This window comes from Chroicocephalus ridibundus, unplaced genomic scaffold (assembly GCF_963924245.1).
Source record: "Chroicocephalus ridibundus unplaced genomic scaffold, bChrRid1.1 SCAFFOLD_40, whole genome shotgun sequence".
Lineage (NCBI taxonomy): Eukaryota > Metazoa > Chordata > Aves > Charadriiformes > Laridae > Chroicocephalus > Chroicocephalus ridibundus.
In genome coordinates this window covers 1513088-1532240 of record NW_026961238.1, presented here as the reverse complement: position 1 = coordinate 1532240, position 19153 = coordinate 1513088, and positions in this window count along the sequence as shown.

Sequence of the window (19153 nt, the reverse complement as noted above, 5' to 3'; positions counted from 1 at the left end):
AAAGCCTGCAGCCCCCAGGTGTGTGGGGCTACGCAAGCGGTTCCCAAAGAGCTTTAGAACAAGGCATAGTTTTCCCTGCTGGCTCTTTGGGCGTGGGACCAGTCTCCAGATATATGGCCATTTTTGGGCCTGGCTTGGCGCCATGTGGGAAAGGGTGGTTTTGAGGCTGAAGGCAGCAGGAAAGCCTGCAGCCCCCAGGTGTGTGGGGCTACGCAAGCGGTTCCCAAAGAGCTTTAGAACAAGGCATAGTTTTCCCTGCTGGCTCTTTGGGCGTGGGACCAGTCTCCAGACATATGGCCATTTTTGGGCCTGGGGCGGCGCCAAGTGGGAAAGCGTGCTTTTGAGGCTGAAGAGAGCAGGAAAGCCTGCAGCCCCCAGGTGTGTGGGGCTACGCAAGCGGTTCCCAAAGAGCTTTAGAACAAGGCATAGTTTTCCCTGCTGGCTCTTTCGGCGTGGGACCAGTCTCCAGACATATGGCCATTTTTGGGCCTGACGCGGCGCCAAGTGGGAAAGGGGGGTTTTGAGGCTGAAGGCAGCAGGAAAGCCTGCAGCCCCCAGGTGTGTGGGGCTACGCAAGCGGTTCCCAAAGAGCTTTAGAACAAGGCATAGTTTTCCCTGCTGGCTCTTTGGGCGTGGGACCAGTCTCCAGACATATGGCCATTTTTGTGCCTGGCGCGGGTCCAAGTGGGAAAGGGTGGTTTTGAGGCTGAAGGCAGCAGGAAAGCCTGCAGCCCCCAGGTGTGTGGGGCTACGCAAGCGGTTCCCAAAGAGCTTTAGAACAAGGCATAGTTTTCCCTGCTGGCTCTTTGGGCGAGGGACCAAACTCCAGACATATGGCCATTTTTGTGCCTGGCGTGACGCCATGTGGGAAAGGTGGGTTTGAGGCTGAAGGCAGCAGGAAAGCCTGCAGCCCCCAGGTGTGTGGGGCCACGCAAGCGGTTCCCAAAGAGCTTTAGAACAAGGCATAGTTTTCCCTGCTGGCTCTTTGGGCGTGGGACCAACCTCCAGACATATGGCCATTTTTGGGCCTGGCGCAGCGCCAAGTGGGAAAGGGTTGTTTTGAGGCTGAAGGCAGCAGGAAAGCCTGCAGCCCCCAGGTGTGTGGGGCTACGCAAGCGGTTCCCAAAGAGCTTTAGAACAAGGCATAGTTTTCCCTGCTGGCTCTTTGGGCGTGGGACCAGTCTCCAGATATATGGCCATTTTTGGGCCTGGCGTGACGCCAAGTGGGAAAGGGTGGTTTTGAGGCTGAAGGCAGCAGGAAAGCCTGCAGCCCCCAGGTGTGTGGGGCTACGCAAGCAGTGCCCAAAGAGCTTTAGAACAAGGCATAGTTTTCCCTGCTGGCTCTTTGGGCGTGGGACCAGTCTCCAGACATATGGCCATTTTTGGGCCTGGCGCAGCGCCAAGTGGGAAAGGGTGGTTTTGAGGCTGAAGGCAGCAGGAAAGCCTGCAGCCCCCAGGTGTGTGGGGCTACGCAAGCGGTTCCCAAAGAGCTTTAGAACAAGGCATAGTTTTCCCTGCTGGCTCTTTGGGCGTGGGACCAGTCTCCAGACATATGGCCCTTTTTGGGCCTGGCGCGGGGCCAAGTGGGAAAGGGTGGTTTTGAGGCTGAAGGCAGCAGGAAAGCCTGCAGCCCCCAGGTGTGTGGGGCTACGCAAGCGGTTTCCAAAGAGCTTTAGAACAAGGCATAGTTTTCCCTGCTGCCTCTTTGGGCGTGGGACCAACTTCCAGACATATGGCCATTTTTGTGCCTGGAGTGGCGCCAAGTGGGAAAGGGTGGTTTTGAGGCTGAAGGCAGCAGGAAAGCCTGCAGCCCCCAGGTGTGTGGGGCTACGCAAGCGGTTCCCAAAGAGCTTTAGAACAAGGCATAGTTTTCCCTGCTGCCTCTTTGGGCGTGGGACCAACTTCCAGACATATGGCCATTTTTGTGCCTGGAGCGGCGCCAAGTGGGAAAGGGTGCTTTTGAGGCTGAAGAGAGCAGGAAAGCCTGCAGCCCCCAGGTCTGTGGGGCTACGCAAGCGGTTCCCAAAGAGCTTTAGAACAAGGCATAGTTTTCCCTGCTGGCTCTTTGGGCGTGGGACCAGTCTCCAGACATATGGCCATTTTTTGGCCTGACGCGGCGCCAAGTGGGAAAGGGGGGTTTTGAGGCTGAAGGCAGCAGGAAAGCCTGCAGCCCCCAGGTGTGTGGGGCTACGCAAGCGGTTCCCAAAGAGCTTTAGAACAAGGCATAGTTTTCCCTGCTGGCTCTTTGGGCGTGGGACCAAACTCCAGACATATGGCCATTTTTGTGCCTGGCGTGACGCCATGTGGGAAAGGTGGGTTTGAGGCTGAAGGCAGCAGGAAAGCCTGCAGCCCGCAGGTCTGTGGGGCCACGCAAGCGGTTCCCAAAGAGCTTTAGAGCAAGGCATAGTTTTCCCTGCTGGCTGTTTGGGAAAGGGACCAGTCTCCAGAAATATGGCCATTTTTGTGCCTGGCACGATGCCAAGTGGGAAAGGGTGGTTTTGAGTCTGAAGGCAGCAGGAAAGCCTGCAGCCCCCAGGTGTGTGGGGCTACGCAAGCGGTTCCCAAAGAGCTTTAGAACAAGGCATAGTTTTCCCTGCTGGTTCTTGGGGCGGGGACCAGTCTCCAGACATATGGCCATTTTTGGGCCTGGCTTGGCGCCATGTGGGAAAGGGTGGTTTGAGGCTGAAGGCAGCAGGAAAGCATGCAGCCCCCAGGTCTGTGGGGCTACGCAAGCGGTTCCCAAAGAGCTTTAGAACAAGGCATAGTTTTCCCTGCTGGCTCTTTGGGCGTGGGACCAACCTCCAGACATATGGCATTTTTTGTGCCTGGCGTGACGCCCTGTGGGAAAGGTAGTTTTGAGGCTGAAGGCAGCAGGAAAGCCTGCATCCCCCAGGTGTGTGGGGCCACGCAAGCCGTTCCCAAAGAGCTTTAGAACAAGGCATAGTTTTCCCTGCTGGCTCTTTGGGCGTGGGAGCAGTCTCCAGACATATGGCCATTTTTGGGCCTGGCGCGGCGCCATGTGGGAAAGGGTAGTTTTGAGGCTGAAGGCAGCAGGAAAGCCTGCAGCCCCCAGGTCTGTGGGGCTACGCAAGCGGTTCCCAAAGAGCTTTAGAACAAGGCATAGTTTTCCCTGCTGGCTCTTTGGGCGTGGGACCAGTCTCCAGACATATGGCCATTTTTGTGCCTGCGTGACGCCATGTGGAAAAGGGTGGTTTTGAGGCTGAAGGCAGCAGGAAAGCCTGCAGCCCCCAGGTGTGTGGGGCTACGCAAGCGGTTCCCAAAGAGCTTTAGAACAAGGCATAGTTTTCCCTGCTGGCTCTTTGGGCGTGGGACCAGTCTCCAGACATATGGCCATTTTTGGGCCTGGCGCGGGGCCAAGTGGGAAAGGGTGGTTTTGAGGCTGAAGGCAGCAGGAAAGCCTGCAGCCCCCAGGTCTGTGGGGCTACGCAAGCGGTTCCCAAAGAGCTTTAGAACAAGGCATAGTTTTCCCTGCTGGCTCTTTGAGCGTGTTACCAAACTCCATACATATGGCCATTTTTGTGCCTGGCGCGGGTCCAAGTGGGAAAGGGTGGTTTTGAGGCTGAAGGCAGCAGGAAAGCCTGCAGCCCCCAGGTGTGTGGGGCTACGCAAGCGGTTCCCAAAGAGCTTTAGAACAAGGCATAGTTTTCCCTACAGGCTCTTTGGGCATGGGACCAACCTCCAGACATATGGCCATTTTTGTGCCTGGCATGATGCCAAGTCGGAAAGGGTGGTTTTGAGGCTGAAGGCAGCAGGAAAGCCTGCAGCCCCCAGGTCTGTGGGGCTACGCAAACGGTTCCCAAAGAGCTTTAGAACAAGGCATAGTTTTCCCTGCTGGCTCTTTGGGCGTGGGACCAACCTCCAGACATATGGCCATTTTTGTGCCTGGCGGAGCGCCATGTGGGAAAGGGTGGTTTTGAGGCTGAAGGCAGCAGGAAAGCCTGCAGCCCCCAGGTGTGTGGGGCTACGCAAGCGGTTCCCAAAGAGCTTTAGAACAAGGCATAGTTTTCCCTGCTGGCTCTTTGGGCGTGGGACCAGTCTCCAGATATATGGCCATTTTTGGGCCTGGCTTGGCGCCATGTGGGAAAGGGTGGTTTTGAGGCTGAAGGCAGCAGGAAAGCCTGCAGCCCCCAGGTGTGTGGGGCTACGCAAGCGGTTCCCAAAGAGCTTTAGAACAAGGCATAGTTTTCCCTGCTGGCTCTTTGGGCGTGGGACCAGTCTCCAGACATATGGCCATTTTTGGGCCTGGGGCGGCGCCAAGTGGGAAAGCGTGCTTTTGAGGCTGAAGAGAGCAGGAAAGCCTGCAGCCCCCAGGTGTGTGGGGCTACGCAAGCGGTTCCCAAAGAGCTTTAGAACAAGGCATAGTTTTCCCTGCTGGCTCTTTGGGCGTGGGACCAGTCTCCAGACATATGGCCATTTTTGTGCCTGGCGCGGGTCCAAGTGGGAAAGGGTGGTTTTGAGGCTGAAGGCAGCAGGAAAGCCTGCAGCCCCCAGGTGTGTGGGGCTACGCAAGCGGTTCCCAAAGAGCTTTAGAACAAGGCATAGTTTTCCCTGCTGGCTCTTTGGGCGAGGGACCAAACTCCAGACATATGGCCATTTTTGTGCCTGGCGTGACGCCATGTGGGAAAGGTGGTTTTGAGGCTGAAGGCAGCAGGAAAGCCTGCAGCCCCCAGGTGTGTGGGGCCACGCAAGCGGTTCCCAAAGAGCTTTAGAACAAGGCATAGTTTTCCCTGCTGGCTCTTTGGGCGTGGGACCAACCTCCAGACATATGGCCATTTTTGGGCCTGGCGCAGCGCCAAGTGGGAAAGGGTGGTTTTGAGGCTGAAGGCAGCAGGAAAGCCTGCAGCCCCCAGGTGTGTGGGGCTACGCAAGCAGTGCCCAAAGAGCTTTAGAACAAGGCATAGTTTTCCCTGCTGGCTCTTTGGGCGTGGGACCAGTCTCCAGACATATGGCCATTTTTGGGCCTGGCGCAGCGCCAAGTGGGAAAGGGTGGTTTTGAGGCTGAAGGCAGCAGGAAAGCCTGCAGCCCCCAGGTGTGTGGGGCTACGCAAGCGGTTCCCAAAGAGCTTTAGAACAAGGCATAGTTTTCCCTGCTGGCTCTTTGGGCGTGGGACCAGTCTCCAGACATATGGCCCTTTTTGGGCCTGGCGCGGGGCCAAGTGGGAAAGGGTGGTTTTGAGGCTGAAGGCAGCAGGAAAGCCTGCAGCCCCCAGGTGTGTGGGGCTACGCAAGCGGTTCCCAAAGAGCTTTAGAACAAGGCATAGTTTTCCCTGCTGGCTCTTTGGGCGTGGGACCAGTCTCCAGACATATGGCCATTTTTGGGCCTGGCGCAGCGCCAAGTGGGAAAGGGTGGTTTTGAGTCTGAAGGCAGCAGGAAAGCCTGCAGCCCCCAGGTGTGTGGGGCTACACAAGCGGTTCCCAAAGAGCTTTAGAACAAGGCATAGTTTACCCTGCTGGCTCTATGGGCGTGGGACCAGTCTCCAGACATATGGCCATTTTTGGGCCTGGCGCAGCGCCAAGTGGGAAAGGGTGGTTTTGAGGCTGAAAGCGCGAGAAAAGCCTGCAGCCCCCAGTTTGTGTGGGGCTACGCAAGCGGTTCCCAAAGAGCTTTAGAACAAGGCATAGTTTTCCGTGCTGGCTCTTTGGGCGTGGGACCAGTCTCCAGACATATGGCCATTTTTGTGCCTGGCTGACGCCGTGTGGAAAAGGGTGGTTTTGAGGCTGAAGGCAGCAGGAAAGCCTGCAGCCCGAAGGAGTGTGGGGCTACGCAAGCGGTTCCCAAAGAGCTTTAGAACAAGGCACAGTTTTCCCTGCTGGCTCTTTGGGCGTGGGACCAGTCTCCAGATATATGGCCATTTTTGGGCCTGGCGCAGCGCCAAGTGGGAAAGGGTGGTTTTGAGTCTGAAGGCAGCAGGAAAGCCTGCAGCCCCCAGGTCTGTGGGGCTACGCAAGCGGTTCCCAAAGAGCTTTAGAACAAGGCATAGTTTTCCCTGCTGGCTCTTTGGGCGTGGGACCAGTCTCCAGACATATGGCCATTTTTGGGCCTGGCGTGGCGCCAAGTGGGAAAGGGTTGTTTTGAGGCTGAAGGCAGCAGGAAAGCCTGCAGCCCCCAGGTGTGTGGGGCTACGCAAGCGGTTCCCAAAGAGCTTTAGAACAAGGCATAGTTTTCCCTGCTGGCTCTTTGGGCGTGGGACCAGTCTCCAGACATATGGCCATTTTTGGGCCTGGCGCGGGGCCAAGTGGGAAAGGGTGCTTTTGAGGCTGAAGAGAGCAGGAAAGCCTGCAGCCCCCAGGTGTGTGGGGCTACGCAAACAGTTCCCAAAGAGCTTTAGAACAAGGCATAGTTTTCCCTGCTGGCTCTTTGGGCGTGGGACCAACCTCCAGAAATATGGCCATATTTATGCCTGGCGTGACGCCAAGTGGGAAAGGGTGGTTTTGAGGCTGAAGGCAGCAGGAAAGCCTGCAGCCCCCAGGTGTGTGGGGCTACGCAAGCGGTTCCCAAAGAGCTTTAGAACAAGGCATAGTTTTCCCTGCTGGCTCTTTGGGCGTGGGACCAGTCTCCTGACATATGGCCATTTTTGGGCCTGGCGCGGGGCCAAGTGGGAAAGGGTGGTTTTGAGGCTGAAGGCAGCAGGAAAGCCTGCAGCCCCCAGGTGTGTGGGGCTACGCAAGTGGTTCCCAAAGAGCTTTAGAACAAGGCATAGTTTTCCCTGCTGGCTCTTTGGGCATGGGACCAGTCTCCAGACATATGGCCATTTTTGGGCCTGGCGCGGCGCCAAGTGGGAAAGGGTAGTTTTGAGGCTGAAGAGAGCAGGAAAGCCTGCAGCCCCCAGGTGTGTGGGGCTACGCAAACGGTTCCCAAAGAGCTTTAGAACAAGGCATAGTTTTCCCTGCTGGCTCTTTGGGCGTGGGACCAGTCTCCAGACATATGGCCATTTTTGTGCCTGGCGTGACGCCAAGTGGGAAAGGGTGGTTTTGAGGCTGAAGGCAGCAGGAAAGCCTGCAGCCCACAGGTCTGTGGGGCCACGCAAGCGGTTCCCAAAGAGCTTTAGAACAAGGCATAGTTTTCCCTGCTGGCTCTTTGGGCTTGGGACTAGTCTCCAGAAATATGGCCATTTTTGTGCCTGGCGCGATGCCAAGTGGGAAAGGGTGGTTTTGAGGCTGAAAGCGCGAGAAAAGCCTGCAGCCCCCAGTTTGTGTGGGGCTACGCAAGCGGTTCCCAAAGAGCTTTAGAACAAGGCATAGTTTTCCCTGCTGGCTCTTTGGGCGTGGGACCAGTCTCCAGACATATGGCCATTTTTGGGCCTGGCGCGGGGCCAAGTGGGAAAGGGTGGTTTTGAGGCTGAAGGCAGCAGGAAAGCCTGCAGCCCCCAGGTGTGTGGGGCTACGCAAGCGGTTCCCAAAGAGCTTTAGAACAAGGCATAGTTTTCCCTGCTGGCTCTTTGGGCGTGGGACCAGTCTCCAGACATATGGCCATTTTTGGGCCTGGCGCGGCGCCAAGTGGGAAAGGGTGGTTTTGAGGCTGAAGGCAGCAGGAAAGCCTGCAGCCCCCAGGTGTGTGGGGCTACGCAAGCGGTTCCCAAAGAGCTTTAGAACAAGGCATAGTTTTCCCTGCTGGCTCTTTGGGCGTGGGACCAGTCTCCAGACATATGGCCATTTTTGTGCCTGGCGCGGGGCCAAGTGGGAAAGGGTGGTTTTGAGGCTGAAGGCAGCAGGAAAGCCTGCAGCCCCCAGGTGTGTGGGGCTACGCAAGCGGTTCCCAAAGAGCTTTATAACAAGGCATAGTTTTCCCTGCAGGTTCTTTGGGCGTGGGACCAATCTTCAGACATATGGCCCTTTTTGGGCCTGGCGCGGGGCCAAGTGGGAAAGGGTGGTTTTGAGGCTGAAGGCAGCAGGAAAGCCTGCAGCCCCCAGGTGTGTGGGGCTACGCAAGCGGTTCCCAAAGAGCTTTAGAACAAGGCATAGTTTTCCCTGCTGGCTCTTTGGGCGTGGGACCAACCTCCAGACATATGGCCATTTTTGTGTCTGGCGCGGGGCCAAGTGGGAAAGAGAGGTTTTGAGGCTGAAGGCAGCAGGAAAGCCTGCAGCCCCCAGGTGTGTGGGGCTACGCAAGAGGTTCCCAAAGAGCTTTAGAACAAGGCATAGTTTTCCCTGCTGTCTCTTTGGGCGTGGGACCAAAGTCCAGACATATGGCCATTTTTGTGCCTGGCGTGGGGCCAAGTGGGAAAGGGTGGTTTTGAGGCTGAAGGCAGCAGGAAAGCCTGCAGCCCCCAGGTCTGTGGGGCTACGCAAGCGGTTCCCAAAGAGCTTTAGAACAAGGCATAGTTTTCCCTGCTGGCTCTTTGGGCGTGGGACCAACCTCCAGAAATATGGCCATATTTGTGCCTGGCGTGACGCCAAGTGGGAAAGGGTGGTTTTGAGGCTGAAGGCAGCAGGAAAGCCTGCAGCCCGCAGGTCTGTGGGGCTACGCAAGCGGTTCCCAAAGAGCTTTAGAACAAGGCATAGTTTTCCCTGCTGGCTCTTTGGGCGTGGGACCAGTCTCCAGAAATATGGCCATTTTTGTGCCTGACGCGATGCAAAGTGGGAAAGGGTGGTTTTGAGGCTGAAAGCGCGAGAAAAGCCTGCAGCCCCCAGTTTGTGTGGGGCTACGCAAGCGGTTCCCAAAGAGCTTTAGAACAAGGCATAGTTTTCCGTGCTGGCTCTTTTGGCGTGGGACCAGTCTCCAGACATATGGCCATTTTTGTGCCTGGCGCGGAGCCAAGTGGGAAAGGGTGGTTTTGAGTCTGAAGGCAGCAGGAAAGCCTGCAGCCCGCAGGTCTGTGGGGCTACGCAAGCCGTTCCCAAAGAGCTTTAGAACAAGGCATAGTTTTCCCTGCTGGCTCTTTGGGCGTGGGACCAGTCTCCAGACATATGGCCATTTTTGGGCCTGGCGCGGGGCCAAGTGGGAAAGGGTGGTTTTGAGGCTGAAGGCAGCAGGAAAGTCTGCAGCCCCCAGGTGTGTGGGGCTACGCAAGCGGTTCCCAAAGAGCTTTAGAACAAGGCATAGTTTTCCCTGCTGGCTCTTTGGGCGTGGGATCAGTCTCCAGATATATGGCCTTTTTTGGGCCTGGCGCAGCGCCAAGTGGGAAAGGGTGGTTTTGAGGCTGAAGGCAGCAGGAAAGCCTGCAGCCCCCAGGTCTGTGGGGCTACGCAAGCGGTTCCCAAAGAGCTTTAGAACAAGGCATAGTTTTCCCTGCTGGCTCTTTGGGCGTGGGACCAGTCTCCAGACATATGGCCATTTTTGGGCCTGGCGCGGGGCCAAGTGGGAAAGGGTGGTTTTGAGTCTGAAGGCAGCAGGAAAGCCTGCAGCCCCCAGGTCTGTGGGGCTACGCAAGCGGTTCCCAAAGAGCTTTAGAACAAGGCATAGTTTTCCCTGCTGGCTCTTTGGGCGTGGGACCAAACTCCAGACATATGGCCATTTTTGTGCCTGGCGCGGCGCCAAGTGGGAAAGGGTGCTTTTGAGGCTGAAGAGAGCAGGAAAGCCTGCAGCCCCCAGGTGTGTGGGGCTACGCAAGCGGTTCCCAAAGAGCTTTAGAACAAGGCATAGTTTTCCCTGCTGGCTCTTTGGGCGTGGGACCAACCTCCAGAAATATGGCCATATTTGTGCCTGGCGTGACGCCAAGTGGGAAAGGGTGGTTTTGAGTCTGAAGGCAGCAGGAAAGCCTGCAGCCCCCAGGTGTGTGGGGCTACGCAAACGGTTCCCAAAGAGCTTTAGAACAAGGCATAGTTTTCCCTGCTGGCTCTTTGGGCGTGGGACCAACCTCCAGAAATATGGCCATATTTGTGCCTGGCGTGACGCCAAGTGGGAAAGGGTGGTTTTGAGGCTGAAGGCAGCAGGAAAGCCTGCAGCCCGCAGGTCTGTGGGGCTACGCAAGCGGTGCCCAAAGAGCTTTATAACAAGGCATAGTTTTCCCTGCTGGCTCTTTGGGCGTGGGACCAGTCTCCAGACATATGGCCATTTTTGGGCCTGGCGCAGCGCCAAGTGGGAAAGGGTGGTTTTGAGGCTGAAGGCAGCAGGAAAGCCTGCAGCCCCCAGGTCTGTGGGGCTACGCAAGCGGTTCCCAAAGAGCTTTAGAACAAGGCATAGTTTTCCCTGCTGGCTCTTTGGGCGTGGGACCAGTCTCCAGACATATGGCCATTTTTGGGCCTGGCGCGGCGCCAAGTGGGAAAGGGTGGTTTTGAGGCTGAAGGCAGCAGGAAAGCCTGCAGCCCCCAGGTCTGTGGGGCTACGCAAGCGGTTCCCAAAGAGCTTTAGAACAAGGCATAGTTTTCCCTGCTGGCTCTTTGGGCGTGGGACCAACCTCCAGAAATATGGCCATATTTGTGCCTGGTGTGACGCCAAGTGGGAAAGGGTGGTTTTGAGGCTGAAGGCAGCAGGAAAGCCTGCAGCCCCCAGGTCTGTGGGGCTACGCAAGCGGTTCCCAAAGAGCTTTAGAACAAGGCATAGTTTTCCCTGCTGGCTCTTTGGGCGTGGGACCAGTCTCCAGACATATGGCCATTTTTGGGCCTGGCGCGGGGCCAAGTGGGAAAGGGTGGTTTTGAGGCTGAAGGCAGCAGGAAAGCCTGCAGCCCCCAGGTCTGTGGGGCTACGCAAGCGGTTCCCAAAGAGCTTTAGAACAAGGCATAGTTTTCCCTGCTGGCTCTTTGGGCGTGGGACCAGTCTCCAGACATATGGCCATTTTTGTGCCTGGCGCGGCGCCAAGTGGGAAAGGGTGCTTTTGAGGCTGAAGAGAGCAGGAAAGCCTGCAGCCCCCAGGTGTGTGGGGCTACGCAAACGGTTCCCAAAGAGCTTTAGAACAAGGCATAGTTTTCCCTGCTGGCTCTTTGGGCGGGGGACCAACCTCCAGAAATATGGCCATATTTGTGCCTGGCGTGACGCCAAGTGGGAAAGGGTGGTTTTGAGTCTGAAGGCAGCAGGAAAGCCTGCAGCCCGCAGGTCTGTGGGGCTACGCAAGCGGTGCCCAAAGAGCTTTAGAACAAGGCATAGTTTTCCCTGCTGCCTCTTTGGGCGTGGGACCAGTCTCCAGACATATGGCCATTTTTGGGCCTGGCGCAGCGCCAAGTGGGAAAGGGTGGTTTTGAGGCTGAAGGCAGCAGGAAAGCCTGCAGCCCCCAGGTCTGTGGGGCTACGCAAGCGGTTCCCAAAGAGCTTTAGAACAAGGCATAGTTTTCCCTGCTGGCTCTTTGGGCGTGGGACCAGTCTCCAGACATATGGCCATTTTGGGGCCTGGCGCGGAGCCAAGTGGGAAAGGGTGGTTTTGAGGCTGAAGGCAGCAGGAAAGCCTGCAGCCCCCAGGTGTGTGGGGCTACGCAAACGGTTCCCAAAGAGCTTTAGAACAAGGCATAGTTTTCCCTGCTGGCTCTTTGGGCGTGGGACCAACCTCCAGAAATATGGCCATATTTGTGCCTGGTGTGACGCCAAGTGGGAAAGGGTGGTTTTGAGGCTGAAGGCAGCAGGAAAGCCTGCAGCCCGCAGGTCTGTGGGGCCACGCAAGCGGTTCCCAAAGAGCTTTAGAACAAGGCATAGTTTTCCCTGCTGGCTCTTTGGGCTTGGGACCAGTCTCCAGAAATATGGCCATTTTTGTGCCTGGCGCGATGCCAAGTGGGAAAGGGTGGTTTTGAGTCTGAAAGCGCGAGAAAAGCCTGCAGCCCCCAGTTTGTGTGGGGCTACGCAAGCGGTTCCCAAAGAGCTTTAGAACAAGGCATAGTTTTCCCTGCTGGCTCTTTGGGCGTGGGACCAGTCTCCAGATATATGGCCATTTTTGGGCCTGGCGCAGCGCCAAGTGGGAAAGGGTTGTTTTGAGGCTGAAGGCAGCAGGAAAGCCTGTAGCCCCCAGGTGTGTGGGGCTACACAAGCGGTTCCCAAAGAGCTTTAGAACAAGGCATAGTTTTCCCTGCTGGCTCTTTGGGCGTGGGACCAGTCTCCAGACATATGGCCATTTTTGGGCCTGGCGCGGGGCCAAGTGGGAAAGGGTGGTTTTGAGGCTGAAGGCAGCAGGAAAGCCTGCAGCCCCCAGGTGTGTGGGGCTACGCAAGCCGTTCCCAAAGAGCTTTAGAACAAGGCATAGTTTTCCCTGCTGGCTCTTTGGGCGTGGGACCAGTCTCCAGACATATGGCCATTTTTGTGCCTGGCGCGATGCCAAGTGGGAAAGGGTGTTTTTGAGGCTGAAGGCAGCAGGAAAGCCTGCAGCCCCCAGGTGTGTGGGGCTACGCAAGCGGTTCCCAAAGAGCTTTAGAACAAGGCATAGTTTTCCCTGCTGGCTCTTTGGGCGTGGGACCAACCTCCAGACATATGGCCATTTTGTGTCTGGCGCGGGGCCAAGTGGGAAAGAGAGGTTTTGAGGCTGAAGGCAGCAGGAAAGCCTGCAGCCCCCAGGTGTGTGGGGCTACGCAAGCGGTTCCCAAAGAGCTTTAGAACAAGGCATAGTTTTCCCTGCTGTCACTTTGGGCGTGGGACCAAAGTCCAGACATATGGCCATTTTTATGCCTGGCGTGGGGCCAAGTGGGAAAGGGTGGTTTTGAGGCTGAAGGCAGCAGGAAAGCCTGCAGCCCCCAGGTGTGTGGGGCTACGCAAGCGGTTCCCAAAGACCTTTAGAACAAGGCATAGTTTTCCGTGCTGGCTCTTTGAGCGTGGGACCAGTCTCCAGACATATGGCCATTTTTGGGCCTGGCGCAGCACCAAGTGGGAAAGGGTGGTTTTGAGGCTGAAGTCAGCAGGAAAGTCTGCAGCCCCCAGGTGTGTGGGGCTACGCAAGCGGTTCCCAAAGAGCTTTAGAACAAGGCATAGTTTTCCCTGCTGGCTCTTTGGGCGTGGGACCAACCTCCAGAAATATGGCCATATTTGTGCCTGGCGTGACGCCAAGTGGGAAAGGGTGGTTTTGAGTCTGAAGGCAGCAGGAAAGCCTGCAGCCCCCAGGTGTGTGGGGCTACGCAAACGGTTCCCAAAGAGCTTTAGAACAAGGCATAGTTTTCCCTGCTGGCTCTTTGGGCGTGGGACCAACCTCCAGAAATATGGCCATATTTGTGCCTGGCGTGACGCCAAGTGGGAAAGGGTGGTTTTGAGGCTGAAGGCAGCAGGAAAGCCTGCAGCCCGCAGGTCTGTGGGGCTACGCAAGCGGTGCCCAAAGAGCTTTATAACAAGGCATAGTTTTCCCTGCTGGCTCTTTGGGCGTGGGACCAGTCTCCAGACATATGGCCATTTTTGGGCCTGGCGCAGCGCCAAGTGGGAAAGGGTGGTTTTGAGGCTGAAGGCAGCAGGAAAGCCTGCAGCCCCCAGGTCTGTGGGGCTACGCAAGCGGTTCCCAAAGAGCTTTAGAACAAGGCATAGTTTTCCCTGCTGGCTCTTTGGGCGTGGGACCAGTCTCCAGACATATGGCCATTTTTGGGCCTGGCGCGGCGCCAAGTGGGAAAGGGTGGTTTTGAGGCTGAAGGCAGCAGGAAAGCCTGCAGCCCCCAGGTCTGTGGGGCTACGCAAGCGGTTCCCAAAGAGCTTTAGAACAAGGCATAGTTTTCCCTGCTGGCTCTTTGGGCGTGGGACCAACCTCCAGAAATATGGCCATATTTGTGCCTGGTGTGACGCCAAGTGGGAAAGGGTGGTTTTGAGGCTGAAGGCAGCAGGAAAGCCTGCAGCCCCCAGGTCTGTGGGGCTACGCAAGCGGTTCCCAAAGAGCTTTAGAACAAGGCATAGTTTTCCCTGCTGGCTCTTTGGGCGTGGGACCAGTCTCCAGACATATGGCCATTTTTGGGCCTGGCGCGGGGCCAAGTGGGAAAGGGTGGTTTTGAGTCTGAAGGCAGCAGGAAAGCCTGCAGCCCCCAGGTCTGTGGGGCTACGCAAGCGGTTCCCAAAGAGCTTTAGAACAAGGCATAGTTTTCCCTGCTGGCTCTTTGGGCGTGGGACCAGTCTCCAGACATATGGCCATTTTTGTGCCTGGCGCGGCGCCAAGTGGGAAAGGGTGCTTTTGAGGCTGAAGAGAGCAGGAAAGCCTGCAGCCCCCAGGTGTGTGGGGCTACGCAAACGGTTCCCAAAGAGCTTTAGAACAAGGCATAGTTTTCCCTGCTGGCTCTTTGGGCGGGGGACCAACCTCCAGAAATATGGCCATATTTGTGCCTGGCGTGACGCCAAGTGGGAAAGGGTGGTTTTGAGTCTGAAGGCAGCAGGAAAGCCTGCAGCCCGCAGGTCTGTGGGGCTACGCAAGCGGTGCCCAAAGAGCTTTAGAACAAGGCATAGTTTTCCCTGCTGCCTCTTTGGGCGTGGGACCAGTCTCCAGACATATGGCCATTTTTGGGCCTGGCGCAGCGCCAAGTGGGAAAGGGTGGTTTTGAGGCTGAAGGCAGCAGGAAAGCCTGCAGCCCCCAGGTCTGTGGGGCTACGCAAGCGGTTCCCAAAGAGCTTTAGAACAAGGCATAGTTTTCCCTGCTGGCTCTTTGGGCGTGGGACCAGTCTCCAGACATATGGCCATTTTGGGGCCTGGCGCGGAGCCAAGTGGGAAAGGGTGGTTTTGAGGCTGAAGGCAGCAGGAAAGCCTGCAGCCCCCAGGTGTGTGGGGCTACGCAAACGGTTCCCAAAGAGCTTTAGAACAAGGCATAGTTTTCCCTGCTGGCTCTTTGGGCGTGGGACCAACCTCCAGAAATATGGCCATATTTGTGCCTGGTGTGACGCCAAGTGGGAAAGGGTGGTTTTGAGGCTGAAGGCAGCAGGAAAGCCTGCAGCCCGCAGGTCTGTGGGGCCACGCAAGCGGTTCCCAAAGAGCTTTAGAACAAGGCATAGTTTTCCCTGCTGGCTCTTTGGGCTTGGGACCAGTCTCCAGAAATATGGCCATTTTTGTGCCTGGCGCGATGCCAAGTGGGAAAGGGTGGTTTTGAGTCTGAAAGCGCGAGAAAAGCCTGCAGCCCCCAGTTTGTGTGGGGCTACGCAAGCGGTTCCCAAAGAGCTTTAGAACAAGGCATAGTTTTCCCTGCTGGCTCTTTGGGCGTGGGACCAGTCTCCAGATATATGGCCATTTTTGGGCCTGGCGCAGCGCCAAGTGGGAAAGGGTTGTTTTGAGGCTGAAGGCAGCAGGAAAGCCTGTAGCCCCCAGGTGTGTGGGGCTACACAAGCGGTTCCCAAAGAGCTTTAGAACAAGGCATAGTTTTCCCTGCTGGCTCTTTGGGCGTGGGACCAGTCTCCAGACATATGGCCATTTTTGGGCCTGGCGCGGGGCCAAGTGGGAAAGGGTGGTTTTGAGGCTGAAGGCAGCAGGAAAGCCTGCAGCCCCCAGGTGTGTGGGGCTACGCAAGCGGTTCCCAAAGAGCTTTAGAACAAGGCATAGTTTTCCCTGCTGGCTCTTTGGGCGTGGGACCAGTCTCCAGACATATGGCCATTTTTGTGCCTGGCGCGATGCCAAGTGGGAAAGGGTGTTTTTGAGGCTGAAGGCAGCAGGAAAGCCTGCAGCCCCCAGGTGTGTGGGGCTACGCAAGCGGTTCCCAAAGAGCTTTAGAACAAGGCATAGTTTTCCCTGCTGGCTCTTTGGGCGTGGGACCAACCTCCAGACATATGGCCATTTTGTGTCTGGCGCGGGGCCAAGTGGGAAAGAGAGGTTTTGAGGCTGAAGGCAGCAGGAAAGCCTGCAGCCCCCAGGTGTGTGGGGCTACGCAAGCGGTTCCCAAAGAGCTTTAGAACAAGGCATAGTTTTCCCTGCTGTCACTTTGGGCGTGGGACCAAAGTCCAGACATATGGCCATTTTTATGCCTGGCGTGGGGCCAAGTGGGAAAGGGTGGTTTTGAGGCTGAAGGCAGCAGGAAAGCCTGCAGCCCCCAGGTGTGTGGGGCTACGCAAGCGGTTCCCAAAGACCTTTAGAACAAGGCATAGTTTTCCGTGCTGGCTCTTTGAGCGTGGGACCAGTCTCCAGACATATGGCCATTTTTGGGCCTGGCGCAGCACCAAGTGGGAAAGGGTGGTTTTGAGGCTGAAGTCAGCAGGAAAGTCTGCAGCCCCCAGGTGTGTGGGGCTACGCAAGCGGCTCCCAAAGAGCTTTAGAACAAGGCATAGTTTTCCCTGCTGGCTCTTTGGGCGTGGGACGAGTCTCCAGACATATGGCCATTTTGGGGCCTGGCGCGGAGCCAAGTGGGAAAGGGTGGTTTTGAGGCTGAAGGCAGCAGGAAAGCCTGCAGCCCCCAGGTGTGTGGGGCTACGCAAGCGGTTCCCAAAGAGCTTTAGAACAAGGCATAGTTTTCCCTGCTGGCTCTTTGGGCGTGGGATCAGTCTCCAGATATATGGCCATTTTTGGGCCTGGCGCAGCGCCAAGTGGGAAAGGGTGGTTTTGAGGCTGAAGGCAGCAGGAAAGCCTGCAGCCCCCAGGTGTGTGGGGCTACGCAAGCGGTTCCCAAAGAGCTTTAGAACAAGGCATAGTTTTCCCTGCTGGCTCTTTGGGCGTGGGACCAACCTCCAGAAATATGGCCATATTTGTGCCTGGCGTGACGCCAAGTGGGAAAGGGTGGTTTTGAGGCTGAAGGCAGCAGGAAAGCCTGCAGCCCCCAGGTGTGTGGGGCTACGAAAGCGGTTCCCAAAGAGCTTTAGAACAAGGCATAGTTTTCCCTGCTGGCTCTTTGGGCGTGGGACCAGTCTCCAGACATATGGCCATTTTTGGGCCTGGCGCGGGGCCAAGTGGGAAAGGGTGGTTTTGAGGCTGAAGGCAGCAGGAAAGTCTGCAGCCCCCAGGTGTGTGGGGCTACGCAAGCGGTTCCCAAAGAGCTTTAGAACAAGGCATAGTTTTCCCTGCTGGCTCTTTGGGCGTGGGACCAGTCTCCAGACATATGGCCATTTTTGGGCCTGGCGCGGCGCCAAGTGGGAAAGGGTGGTTTTGAGGCTGAAGGCAGCAGGAAAGCCTGCAGCCCGCAGGTCTGTGGGGCCACGCAAGCGGTTCCCAAAGAGCTTTAGAACAAGGCATAGTTTTCCCTGCTGGCTCTTTGGGCTTGGGACCAGTCTCCAGAAATATGGCCATTTTTGTGCCTGGCGCGATGCCAAGTGGGAAAGGGTGGTTTTGAGTCTGAAAGCGCGAGAAAAGCCTGCAGCCCCCAGTTTGTGTGGGGCTACGCAAGCGGTTCCCAAAGAGCTTTAGAACAAGGCATAGTTTTCCCTGCTGGCTCTTTGGGCGTGGGACCAGTCTCCAGATATATGGCCATTTTTGGGCCTGGCGCAGCGCCAAGTGGGAAAGGGTTGTTTTGAGGCTGAAGGCAGCAGGAAAGCCTGCAGCCCCCAGGTGTGTGGGGCTACACAAGCGGTTCCCAAAGAGCTTTAGAACAAGGCATAGTTTTCCCTGCTGGCTCTTTGGGCGTGGGACCAGTCTCCAGACATATGGCCATTTTTGGGCCTGGCGCAGCGCCAAGTGGGAAAGGGTGGTTTTGAGGCTGAAGGCAGCAGGAAAGCCTGCAGCCCCCAGGTGTGTGGGGCTACGCAAGCCGTTCCCAAAGAGCTTTAGAACAAGGCATAGTTTTCCCTGCTGGCTCTTTGGGCGTGGGACCAGTCTCCAGACATATGGCCATTTTTGTGCCTGGCGCGATGCCAAGTGGGAAAGGGTGGTTTTGAGGCTGAAAGCAGCAGGAAAGCCTGCAGCCCCCAGGTGTGTGGGGCTACACAAGCGGTTCCCAAAGAGCTTTAGAACAAGGCATAGTTTTCCCTGCTGGCTCTTTGGGCGTGGGACGAGTCTCCAGACATATGGCCATTTTTGTGCCTGGCGCGGGGCCAAGTGGGAAAGGGTGGTTTTGAGGCTGAAGGCAGCAGGAAAGCCTGCAGCCCCCAGGTGCGTGGGGCTACGCAAGCGGTTCCCAAAGAGCTTTAGAACAAGGCATAGTTTTCCCTGCTGGCTCTTTGGGCGTGGGACCAACCTCCAGACATATGGCCATTTTTGTGTCTGGCGCGGGGCCAAGTGGGAAAGAGAGGTTTTGAGGCTGAAGGCAGCAGGAAAGCCTGCAGCCCCCAGGTCTGTGGGGCTACGCAAGAGGTTCCCAAAGAGCTTTAGAACAAGGCATAGTTTTCCCTGCTGGCTCTTTGGGCGTGGGACCAAAGTCCAGACATATGGCCATTTTTATGCCTGGCGTGGGGCCAAGTGGGAAAGGGTGGTTTTGAGGCTGAAGGCAGCAGGAAAGCCTGCAGCCCCAAGGTGTGTGGGGCTACGCAAGCGGTTCCCAAAGACCTTTAGAACAAGGCATAGTTTTCCGTGCTGGCTCTTTGAGCGTGGGACCAGTCTCCAGACATATGGCCATTTTTGGGCCTGGCGCAGCACCAAGTGGGAAAGGGTGGTTTTGAGGCTGAAGTCAGCAGGAAAGTCTGCAGCCCCCAGGTGTGTGGGGCTACGCAAGCGGCTCCCAAAGAGCTTTAGAACAAGGCATAGTTTTCCCTGCTGGCTCTTTGGGCGTGGGACCAGTCTCCAGACATATGGCCATTTTGGGGCCTGGCGCGGAGCCAAGTGGGAAAGGGTGGTTTTGAGGCTGAAGGCAGCAGGAAAGCCTGCAGCCCCCAGGTGTGTGGGGCTACGCAAGCGGTTCCCAAAGAGCTTTAGAACAAGGCATAGTTTTCCCTGCTGGCTCTTTGGGCGTGGGATCAGTCTCCAGATATATGGCCATTTTTGGGCCTGGCGCAGCGCCAAGTGGGAAAGGGTGGTTTTGAGGCTGAAGGCAGCAGGAAAGCCTGCAGCCCCCAGGTGTGTGGGGCTACGCAAGCGGTTCCCAAAGAGCTTTAGAACAAGGCATAGTTTTCCCTGCTGGCTCTTTGGGCGTGGGACCAACCTCCAGAAATATGGCCATATTTGTGCCTGGCGTGACGCCAAGTGGGAAAGGGTGGTTTTGAGGCTGAAGGCAGCAGGAAAGCCTGCAGCCCCCAGGTGTGTGGGGCTACGCAAACGGTTCCCAAAGAGCTTTAGAACAAGGCATAGTTTTCCCTGCTGGCTCTTTGGGCGTGGGACCAGTCTCCAGAAATATGGCCATTTTTGTGCCTGACGCGATGCAAAGTGGGAAAGGGTGGTTTTGAGGCTGAAAGCGCGAGAAAAGCCTGCAGCCCCCAGTTTGTGTGGGGCTACGCAAGCGGTTCCCAAAGAGCTTTAGAACAAGGCATAGTTTTCCC